The 12,373-nt window shown below is 42.9% G+C and overlaps 1 pseudogene; it reads right to left on the bottom strand.

Annotated features, from left to right (window-relative positions):
- Positions 1-642: 642 nt before the first annotated feature.
- Positions 643-12,373, bottom strand: LOC115541353 (aquaporin-3-like; annotated as a pseudogene).

The raw sequence follows: 12,373 nt of genomic DNA, 5'->3' as shown, positions 1-12,373 counted from the left end.
AATTGAATCCCTTGGAATCAACTGAAGCGGGTGCTAATGAATGTTTTTTTTCCTCAACAGGTGATTTAAACGAACACAAAAAAACAATCAGCCGCTCAGTGCTAATTGAGTCGAACCCGTCTCCCTCTCCCTCTCTCTATGGCCCCGTTCACACGAAGCCGAAACGGGCGAAACCGTTACGGTTTCGATCTATCCGGTTTCAAAGTATCTCCGTAAAGACGAAGCCAAGCGAAACCGGGTAGATCTGTAGAAACGCTGTAGTACACATTCCAGGCCCATAAGGGGCGCCTCTTCTGGTACAGAAATCCAGAAGAAATGAAATAAGAAGAAGAGGCGAGCATGCGCATAAAGGCTGCCCTTATGCGCATGCTCGCATGTGATTTCTGAGACTCCGCGGGCTTAAGAGCCATTGGCTAGAAGGTCGAGGGGTGGGCCGATGACGTCATGGTTTGCGGTTTCAGTCGGTTTCAGGCGTACACACGAATCCAAAACGAAACCGGGTAGATTTGAAACCACCTCCGAGGGTGGTTTCAGAAGTTTGCGGTTTCGCTCAGCGGATTCGCCGGCTTCGTGTGTACGGAAGGCCGAACCGTACAAGACCTTTGCGGTTTCGCCATGAAATCGGCTTCGTGTGAACGGGGCCTAAATCTCTCTCTCTGTAATGATATCCTCTGGCAGGAGTTCTCGTTCGCCCCGGGTGTGGGGCTGGGACCACCACCCGCTGCAGTGTGCCTTCTCCCTGGAGAGCCTCGGCCCCCCGCCCACGCCCCCGCAGCTCTCCTGCAAGATCCTGAACACCACGTAGACAGGTAGGTACTACGTAGACAGGTAAACACCTTAGACTCGTGAACACCACGTAGACAGGTGAACTAGGTAGGACTGCTCGGGATGCGGGGTTGATGGTTAAGTCGCAAGTAACAGATGTATCTTATTTATCATAGCTGCATGGAGCGGAGCTCAAGTTGAACAGCCACGTGGTATGCTAATCTGTTTAGTCAACCCTCAGGCGATATAAGGGCCGTTGTCATGCCAACTAACCAATTTTTTTTAGTTCGGACCAGAATTTGATTGAGAAATGTTGTTGCGTGTATGGTTACTTGTTTATGTGACGAAGACTTATCGCAAATCATAAATCCCTATGCCACTAAATCACTATCGCAAAAAGTCCCTATTTCACAAATTGTCCCCCAATTGAAATACAGACTTACATACTGGCTTGGGTAGGCCTATATGGCTTACTCCCTTGTTCTGGATCTGACCGGTTTGCCAGGGCATAGCGCTTGCTTATTATAAACCCTGAGGCCAAAGTGTAATGTGTTGTGGTCTGGCAGACTTGTGAACCATGTGACCCGCTAGTCTGCATCGCAACCAGCTCTGCAAGTTGGTTTTTCCTCCGTTCTCATTCCCAACGGTAACACTAGCACACCCTCGTGCCGGCGCTAGCTAACAATGTTGCGTATGACTGGGAAATGTGAGGAGTGAAAGTGTTGCTCTGAACTGACCAAATAAAACCCCACCAGCAGGGGTAATATATATATATATATATATATATATATATATATATATATATATATAGATATATATATATATATATATATATAATATATTTACATGCAAGTCTTCTGAGCTCCTGTTTCTTGAGTAGTAGTAGTAGTTTCTCGAGAAATGTAAAAGGCTGCAATACAAAAGTTGAGGTTGAACGACGTTTGCGTGATATTGAACTGCAATTTTTATTTTAAAGGAAATTAAGCCAATAATAAACAAAACTAAACAATTGACATGGATTTCTGCCCTTTGGTGTGCTTTGTAAGACAATGTGTCAGAAATCAACTGAGCCAATCAGGCTGTTGTGGGGGTCCCCGTTGGCCAGGATACGCACGATTAATGCGGCCGTTCCGTGCACTTGATGCACAGTGGACAGAGTGTATTGTGGGGTTTTGATGTCAGGGGATGATGATTTTTTTGCTTTTCATTGAGGCAATCTCAAAATGCTGCAACCGAAAATGCAAGTAGAGCCAAAAAGGATAAACCCTAACTAGAAACAAACTAAAACTGATCAAGGCCTTCCTATTCCTATATAAGGTCTTTAAAAAGGTGTTTTGCTATTGATGTTTTTTATCCAGTCTAGGATGTTATGCAATTATTGTAAGGACTAAAATCGTAATTAAATTGCCAGACAACACGCCTTCCAATCTAAATGAACATCTGCAAAATGGCCTATTTCTTTGGAAGATAACCCTATTTATTTGGTGAAAAAAACAACAGGTATTATTCCTGAACAAAAGGTATAACCTTGCATAAAATAAGTAAACCTCTTTCCCTTCTAAAAGCGCAGGGTATCAGAAGAGGCCAGCGGTGCTTAAGACATTACACGGTCACTGCAGTGAACTTGTGTTTACCTCCTAATTCCTGAATGCTACAGACTGACAAACCGTAATTCACAGATACTTCTCCATATTCATTTATATTTCAATATATGTCTGGCATCCCCACCATTTCTGCTCAGCATTAAGCCATGCAATTATGTCAAGTTTAATTTCCTTCATTTTTTCAACATCTAAAGTTAAAGCTGCATAAATCCATTCCAAGCACAACCCGGTATCACGCAATTTCGTGCTCATGCGCACAAACGTTATTAATCTATTGAATTGTGTCCCAGATTACGATTGTCCAACTTTTTTAGTGCTACACAGAACGAAATGTAAACCTATGCATTCTGAATGGGAGCGTTCTCCGACAATTGACGTGCTCCACAAAACGAAACGAGAGAGAGAAAGAGAGAAAGGGAGGGACAGAGAGAGAGAGAGCGAGAGAAGCCTCAGAAGGGGTGAGCGCAGATAGTACAGTGCACCCTCTAGTTATATATCTGTATATATTATTATCGAGTTATATATATGTCAACATTTCTGATTTGTAAGCAGACCTCAAAAACGACGTTAATTGTCGGAGAATGCTCCCATTCAGAATGCATTGATTCACATTTCGTTCTGTGCAGCACTAAAAAAGTCGGACAATCTTGATCTGGGACACGATGCGCACAGATTAACGTTTGTGCGCATGAGCACGAAATCGCGTGATACCGGGTTGCCAAGAACCACAGGGCAACGGGAGTACATTCCAAAAACGATCTTGTGCAGCAACTTGACAGCTAAACCACCCCTCAGTGAACCAACCCCTATCTATATTTCCCAAAATAAAATTGCATCCACCGCACTTCAGAGGACCAACTCAATAAAAAACTGATTGGATGAAAGCAGTGCTCATTGCCTGTCTGTCAGCGTGTGTGAGTACAACTGTGGTTCCGTTTCACATGCTCTCCATTAAATATCAATTTCACCCAAAGTGTTGACTTTAGGGGCCCACTAATAGCCGGATAGCGATTCCACTGGGAGGATTCACAAAACAATGATCATTTAAATGGGGCTGGAGTGGGGGGGGAGAGGGCTTGGGGACTATAGTTGTTTAGAGCTCCATCTGTCACAGTTTGAAATTCTTAGATGTGTATGTTGTCTTGTGATGTGATCGAGAGCAATTGCTGTGAAACCGATTTAATCGTACCCTTGTTGCACTAAGGGATGTAACGATACCATGACACTTTTGTTACCTGGTCGAAGAATCTGTTGAGGAGGCTGAGATGTGTGGAGGGCTAAGTAGCGAAGATGCCCGCCGTGGCGTTGGTCCGGTCCACAGACGGCGTCCCCTGGCCGTAGTCCCACAGCGCATCTGGTGGGGCCATGCCCATTAACGCGTTGAGTGTTGAGACCTGCAGCTTCATTAACTGTAAGCTCCTTCCTAAGAGACTGTCGTCCCTGCCTGACAGCAGGCCCTGTGTGTAAATATTGAGTAAGCATTGATCCTGTGTGTTTGATGGTGCCGCGGCGGTGCTGGTATTATCAGATTACATTAAGAGGAACAAATGGGTTCGATCACACAGAACAGCGATAGGCACCGGCCACACCGTTGTCTCTGGGACGGTGGTTTGTGCAGAGCTTCCCCCAATGCACCTCAAATTGTAGGTGTTCTTTAACATTTTTGCTGTTGAATAGTTTATAACGGCTTTCTTGAAGTCTGTTGCGACGCGTCTATGTGCGATTGGCCCCTCATTGGCTGCAGGAAGCATGAAAGTTCTCCGTGGACATCATGGATGGAACCCAGCATGCAGCGTAGCCATTTTACAACTCAAGGACGCCTACCAGAATACACGCCAAATATGATCCCGGCCCCGAGGAAGGCCCCCAACGTCTGGAAGAGGAAGTAGACCGGGGACTTCCTCCATGGCTCCCTCCCCATGAGGCAAAGGTCACGGCCTGGTTTAGATGACCACCTGAGGACGGCCAGAAGGACAGAAGCATGAGACTTTCTAAAAAGGACCCCTAAAGGAGATGTCCTTTGGCTATTATCATTGATTCAAAGAGTAACTACAGAAAGAGAGATGGAGGCCTCCTTATCTTCTTAGAGAATAATCTTGCCCCTGATGCTCAAAGAGCGAACGCAGCACCGAGCCCATCTCCATGTAATTATGGGCTGCGTGTAAGATCCTTGTGAAAAGGGGGGGAGGTCTCTGTGACACACACTAAATTGGAAGGATGAAAAGGCGGAGGGAAAGGAAAAGTACCTTTTCCTCAAAAAAGAAACCTTGGAGGGGCAGTGAACTGCTACGATGGCTCGTTCACGCGTGTGCTTGTCTCCCGCTGGTGGCATTCACACCCTCAGCCCGTCTGGGTGGGATTTTATAATTACGCTTCCCTTTCCTGTGTGTGTGTGTGTGTGTGTGTGTGTGCGTGCGTGTGTGTGTCCCGCCTACTGAAGATGGAAGGTGAAGACGAGGGAGGTGGCTCTGTTTCGACCAGGAGCGCTCGCACTTTTTAATTATTCAAGTGTTTTTATTTGTGTCTTCACGTCTGACGCCGTCATGCACCATGTTGTTGTATGATCCAGGAGGAACGCTCCCCTTCCTCCATCTTCTTTGTATTCTTGTGACACGTAGAGTGTTTGTGGTCCTAATGATTGGCAGCTGTCGCTCTGACTGGCAAACAGTGTGGTGATCTACTGCTGTAGGGTAGACACTAAATACTGCACTCACCACCGCCTACGTCCATGAGGAGCTGATATATGAATCCTACTAAATCGTACAGACGGAAGCAACCTAACAATTGAATTATTTGTGATTTAATAAGTTCCCTATTGACCACCGTACGCACCCTCACCCTCACCTGTCCACTGATGAGCATCCCAGCGTGGCGCAACCCAAAAGGCCAGGTTGACGGTGACAAACACGCCATGGGAAACGCCGCAGAGAAGAATCTGGGCCACCGAGCCGCAGCCAAACATCTGCAGGAAGAGGGAGAGACCGATGAAACCGCTCACCCCCGGGGGGTCACACTGCGCCCGGGTGCCCCCTCAGCCAGGTTGTGTCTCTTTGGCTTAACCCTGAAGCTCATGCAGCTATTTTTGTGGGTGTTTAGGGGGTGATTGTTATTTCGTTTTTTTTGAGGAGGGGGGGGGACTTTTAACCTGAGAAATACGACTTTAAACATGGAAGCGGATGCGTGGGTCTTCCTGATGTCAAGGAGGGGTTTCCCTCTCTGTTTTTCTGTGTGTTTCACAGCAGCCGCCTGCCGCAGACATCCCAGAGACCCACCCAGCTAGTGTCCTCTCTGGATGTGGTGTCTGGGGGAACTCAAAACGCCTGCTTACAGACTATTTACTCATCCCTTGGTGTGGATTCATTGATCTCTTTGATTTCAATAATGTGGAGTATTTGAACTATATACATCATGGCCCACATTCCCTTTATACATGTTGTAAAGCCTGTACAGCTTGTTTACATTGTATGATACGCATTGATGTGCTGCATCAAGAGGAAGGGAAATGTTGAAAGTCACTCGTCGACTCATCTTGAAAATCTAACTGTTTCAAATTGATCCGGACAGACCTGACATTGATTATCTATTTCGGGGGATTGAAAACCAGTTTTGTAAATAAGCCGGTCCATAAATATCAGATAATAATGATAAGTCATGAATGTTAATAGGAAATGCAGACCAGAAGAGGACCTGTGGAAATTCTAAACCATCAAAGGTCAGAAGCTGTGTTTTGGCAACCAGACAGGGCTTTGGAAAGGACATTGCAATTTTTGGACAAGATTAATTAATACTCATGATCTTCTAGTTAATGAATAAAAATCCTCATTGCAGATAGTTACATCCACACCACACATTTATATGTCCTCCAATCATTGTATTAGTAATGCAATCAAATTTTAGTGATCATTTACACTTAACATGTCCTTTCTAAATTAAGACTAAAATGTGATAAAACCACAATAGTATGCATTAAAGAATTATAAAAAAACGATATAGCCTATTGTTCTTCTGTGATTCGTAAGGTACCATCGAGCAACGTGTTGTGGTGCCTTATCAACATAATTGTATTCATTACAGTTTTTCTCGATTGTATACACACAAAAAATGGAACTATGCACACAATTCTGGAAACTTGATCAACTATAGGACTCCAAACTACTAAACTCTAAGCACAATTCCACTGTTTTCACACAGGCCTATAGAAATTCTAAGATTGAGCCGGACTTCATTGTTCATAGGAAAATCTCAGCCCCAACCCTCGCTGTTGCGCGTTCACGCGACGTGGAGCCATGTCCGAAAGCCATTTAAAGGTAGCGTTAGGGCAGAGCCCATCTACGAAGAGCCTGGGCACTTCCTATACGCCCCATTGTACCGATCTTGGTTGTAGTTCCATTAATCATCCACTGGGGGTGATCGCGGACGTGTCCAGATTGAATGGGAGTCTATGGGGCTAGACGGCTAAATATGTCTCTTTCACCTGCTTGTTGTTGAAATATCGCAAATTTTATTGTAGATTACGCAAGTTCAATATAGATTATAGTTCAAAAGTCGAATGAATGAGTACTTATGTCCTTTCGATTTCTTACAGTTTGGGCCGTTGTTGGCCGTACACGCTAGCATTCTGCTAATGAATGCTGATTGGTCAGGGACGGACTTGCGACTGATTACGACCAGAGACCCCTCTTGACGGCATCTGAAGCTGAAGCACGATCAGAAACATTCCGTCAAAGTAAATTTTTTGCGTACTGTATTTATATTTTCCTGCAGGCCCTTTTATTTTTTATATAGTTATGTATGGTGAAAGTACATGGGCATAATGGAATTTCTTCCATTTCTTGTGTTCAATGTTCGATGTGTTATATACATGGTAGGTACGGTAGGACCGCCTTAAATAATACAGTCAATGTCCCGCTCAATATCATTTAATCTGGTATTGTCTATTTTTCGAAAATAAAGATAGTTTAAAAAAGAAATGCCTCGTAAATGTGCAATGATAAACTGCTCTAACAGTGGAAACGGATTGTCCGTCTTTTCGTTTCCCAAGGACAGAAAAGGGTAACGTTCTTGCTTGCTCCTGTATGAATGGTCCTAGGCTACCTGAGGCTGCACCTGGTAGGGAAAGTTGTGCTGGAGCCCGGGTAAAATCGCGAGTGTCGAGTGTCGAGACTCAAGCACTTAACTTACCTTAACTGATTGTTCAATACAAATTGTTTGTTAACGATTTAACAACTTCAACATCTGCTATTACTGTAGTTCTTTTTTTGTAGGACTTACTTGGGCTAATGACCTTGCACAGAGCGAAAACCATCTACACCACTTGTCATTGATTGCTATGCATTCACTGATCTTTACAGATGGGTTTGTTTTAAGACATTGAATATAATTGCTCTGCCCTGAAACACATTATAAGCTGCGCATGTTTGTTGAATGAGAAATATGGTCTGGGTCACATTGAAACTAGCAGTTGTATAACAGTAATTATACAAACATTATACCAACATTGCAACAGGCAAGTTTATTCAAACATCACAATAACAAGAACACAATAAAGACCGTATCTAATAGTAAATAATAAAAAAAAAGATAAATGATTTAACAACACTGAACATACAGAACAGAGGCAGGGAAAAAGGACAGAGGAAGAAGACTTGTCCATTGTCACAGCATCAATGTCCAACTGTAGAGATCAAGAAAGGAAGAGGCATGAGGAGGAGTACAACAGAACACTGCTCTCTAGGAAATTGTTTACTGATGTAAACTAAGTTGATGCAGTCTTAAAATTATGATTCTAATCCAGGTTTCTATTTCAGGAGAAAGAAATGGCTCATAATCGTTACTAAAAAAAAAGCTTTATCATCGGCCCCAGTGAGGATTAAAAAAAAACACTCTAAGTTACATACATGTGTAAAACATTCGCGCATTTCTTTTTTTTACGTTAGCTCACTAAAACTCTTTAACTAGTAAGCAAGAAAAAGCCTTACCTCCAACAGCTGGTATTATCGTTGCGGGAAAAGGGAAATGCGGAAGTGCTTCAGAAACTGCCGGAAAGCAGTACCTCTGACAGTATGACAATGTGTGACGTCATCGCATTTTTTTAACGCCTTTTTAGAACAGATACATTCTCTTAAAAAATGCAATATTCAGCTGAGTTTATTATCTTAGCCCCTCCTTTTGAACGCAACTTTCAAATTACTTGACAAAAAATTATATCGTGAGAAAAGTGGATTCTGAGGATAAAACCCCATAGGCTCCCATTCATTCTGGACTTGCCTGCGAGCGCCCCGCGTGGACAGAGATTATTACTGCAACCAGTCCAGAAAACTGGAACTAACCAACGAGTGCCCATTCTCCTCATATTAGACATTCTCTGGTAAGGGGGAGGGCCAACATCCCCTCAAAGTTGAGATTTTCGATGGGCACAATCAGGCTCGATCCCAATACTTTGCTCGTTTTAAAATCTCAGCCCTACTCCTCGCTGTTGCGCGTTCACGCACCGTGGAGCCATGTCCCAAAATCAGTTTAAAGGTAGCATAAGGGGTAAGGGGGAGGGCTAACATCCCCTCCAAATCGAGATTTTCAATGAGCACACTTAAAGCGCTTCAGTTCTGACTTGCTCTATTAATACCTTGCGAGAAAACGGAAAATCAAGAAATATCCTAGACAAGATGGAGGGGAAAAGATGCGACAGGATTGGAAAAATACAAATATAAGTGTTTGCTCTGTAATTAGATATGAATTATTTTATTAATTATACTCTGCAGCCCGGCCGCGGGCTTTGAAACCTGGTGTTGTGCCGAATTTCGACCCCCCTGCATATAACAACCCCCCCTTCGCGTGAACGCGCATTTGCTTATTGTCAACGCCCCATACTTTCATATAGTTCGAGGCGCTCTTCCTTCTGACAATATTAGTCAAAATTAGTGTTTATATTATATCACAACATCAGAAGTTGAGCAACTTATCACAGAAAGCGATGGCATATTTTATTTTGCAAGTTTTAAGACGAACACATCGCAATGGAACCTCCGACGACCCATGTACGCTACAACATCCACGACAATGAACTACGAGAGCACTTAAATACGTAATAGTTAAAAGTAATACATTTATGCATTATGTTATTTGCTCAATTTTGACAACCTCTTGGTAGCCTACCCTAGAAAGCACATTTAACTGTGACTGATTCAAAACTAAGGAAATCCTTTACTACATACAGACTCAGTGAGCACAGCCTCGCCTTCGAGAGAGTGAAGGATATTGGATATATTCGATATATATTCGATATATATTGAGTATATCCAATATATATTTTCGATATATTGATTAGATATATACTGGATATATTCAATATCCAGCCAATTTAGCCTGCCATGTTCATCACCCCTCTCCTATTTCTTGTTTGCAAAGTCTGAGAAACGTATTGACTGTTGAGTGCTGAGTGTTACTGAAAAGACAACATTTTCTTCATTATGAAGTCTTCGGCTTTGAACTTCAGGTGACCTTTCTCCAATTATCACGAGAATTTAGGTGAGTGACAGGCAGCTCACAGGCCTGTGGTGGCCTGTGAAGGATATTGGATATATTCAATATATCCAATATATATTTTGACTATATTGAATACATATTGAATATATATATATATATACTGGATATATTCAATATCCCGCCAATTTAGCCTGCCATATTCAAAAGGCTATGCAAAGGCTGACACACTTAAAATGTATTGGGCTTACATCGTTAGGTCACTGGATGTGACTGTAGAAATTTCAGACGTGTAGTCACAACAGGGGACATTTGGCGGGGGGGGGGGGGGTTGTATTCTGGCAGGCAATTTAGCCTGCCGTATTACAACCCCCCCTCCTTTTTCTTTTTTGCAAAGTCTGAGACACTTCACATTTTTTGGGGTTACATCATTAGGCCACTGGATGTGACTGTAGAAATTTCATACGTGTAGTCATAACAGGGGACATTTGCCAAGTGGGGGTGGGGGCAGGGCCGGCCCTGAGCATAGGCAGTATAGGCGAATGCTAAGGGCCCATCCATCGGTAGGGGGCGCCAAAAATAAGTATTTTTTATTTATTTATTTTGCATACTGTATTCATCTAACTTTAACTTCAATGTTTGTATTAATTAGTCAATAAATAAATATTAGACAACATAACATGACATGTAAAATAAAAGAGCCCCCCCCCCATAGACTCTACCTGAATCAGGAGGTTGGGAGGGACGAGTTACCTTAGTTACCCACTTGATACATCATTCTGACCGGAGAGGAGAGAGCTATCTATTTGCACATCACAATGTCAAAGAAACCTAAACACTCTGGCGCCCAGGGGAGGAAGAGCACAAAAGAAGAGGAGGAAAAACGGGAAAAAGACAGAAATACAGTAACTTTAATTTGTTTATCTTTAATGTAGGCCTGGCTGGCTATAGCCAACTGGTCACTTTGTCTGGCTCTTGTTCACCTTTATATCTTTATTTCTCTTGAGCTAACTGTTCCCTATACATAACTCTTAATACGTGGCTCTTGTTTTAATTTATTCACTTATCAAAGCAATATGTGGTTTTATTATTTAGTAAATACAAATAATCCGCCAACAGTTGTCAGGGCGTAACGCGTTGCCAAGCAACATGTAAACAACTTAACCGGAGTTAACTAGTCATGCAGTGTTTGTTTTTAAAAAAGAAAAGGAAGGCAGATCTTTACCTAGCTAGTCCACTGCTCAATCCAAACCCACACGCTTCAATGAAAATCAAAACATGTCTGCTATGTACATAGGTCCATAACAGTTTGTAACCCACAGTAAAATGGGGGTATTATCCTTAAATTATCCAATGCATTGTAGTAACCAAAAATATATTTATTGTATTTTTTTCAGTTGAGTGCTTGCTTTGTGTGTTTCATTTTCTATCTTAAATCAAGGAGTCTCAAAGATAAAGCTTTGTAGCTTCTCTGAGTTTATGAACATTGGTAGTCGAATTTACTGTGCGATCCAAAGGGGTAGGGGGCACCAGCAAAAATCTTGCCTAGGGTGCCAAATTGCTCAGGGCCGGCCCTGGGGGGGGGCGTTGTATTCTGACAGCCAATTCATGCTGGCAGAATTATGCTCACTCATTCAAAATGCTCCCAGTGTTGATGCCTACCATGTCAATATAATGAACAGTACATATTATGAATATGTGTATGGATGTACATATGTGCATGAAGTAATTGCAATTAACAACTTCTGACTTTGAGGAATATTCTAGAATAGACTTCCTTTCAGAAATCCTATATAATATCAACAGATATCAACGTTGAACACACATTACATTAATGAACCCTACAACTCTTTCCTACAGAAAAAACCTGTGAAAACAAACAATACCTCACAAAGGAAAGGGTGCACTGAACTGAGTCTACATAGTAAAGGATTTCCTTAGTTTTGGATCAGTCACAGTTAAATGTGCTTTCTAGGGTAGGCTACCAAGAGGTTGTCAAAATTGAGCAAATAACATAATGCATAATGCAATAATTACTTCTAACTATAACGTATTTAAGTGCTCTCGTAGTTCATTGTCGTGAATGTAGCGTAGGCTACATGGGTCGTCTGAGGTTTCATTGCGATGTGTTTGTCTTAAAACGTACAACCTAAAATATGCCATCGCTTTCTGTGATAAATTCCTCAACTTGTGATGTTGTAATATAATATAAACACTAATTTTGACTAATATTGTCAGAAGGAAGAGCGCCTCGAACTAAATGAAAGTATGAGGCGTTGACAATATGCGAATGCGCGTTCACGCGAAGGGGGGTTGTAATATGCAGGGGGGTCGAAATTTGGCACAACACCGGCCGCGGACTCTCGGAAGATCTGGATATCATACGACATGAGCCCGGCAGCTCCCCGACTGTGGGCCGCCCGACCCCGGTCCACGGCCGGGCTGTGGAGACCGTGATCGGGCTCTGCAGCCCAGCCGGTCGGGGAGCTGCCGGGCTCATGTCGAATGATATCCAGATCTTCCAT

Source organism: Gadus morhua, chromosome 4 (assembly GCF_902167405.1).
Source record: "Gadus morhua chromosome 4, gadMor3.0, whole genome shotgun sequence".
Classification (NCBI taxonomy): Eukaryota; Metazoa; Chordata; class Actinopteri; order Gadiformes; family Gadidae; genus Gadus; species Gadus morhua.
Note: the sequence above shows the minus strand (reverse complement) of the source record. Positions and strands in the feature narration are given on the sequence as shown.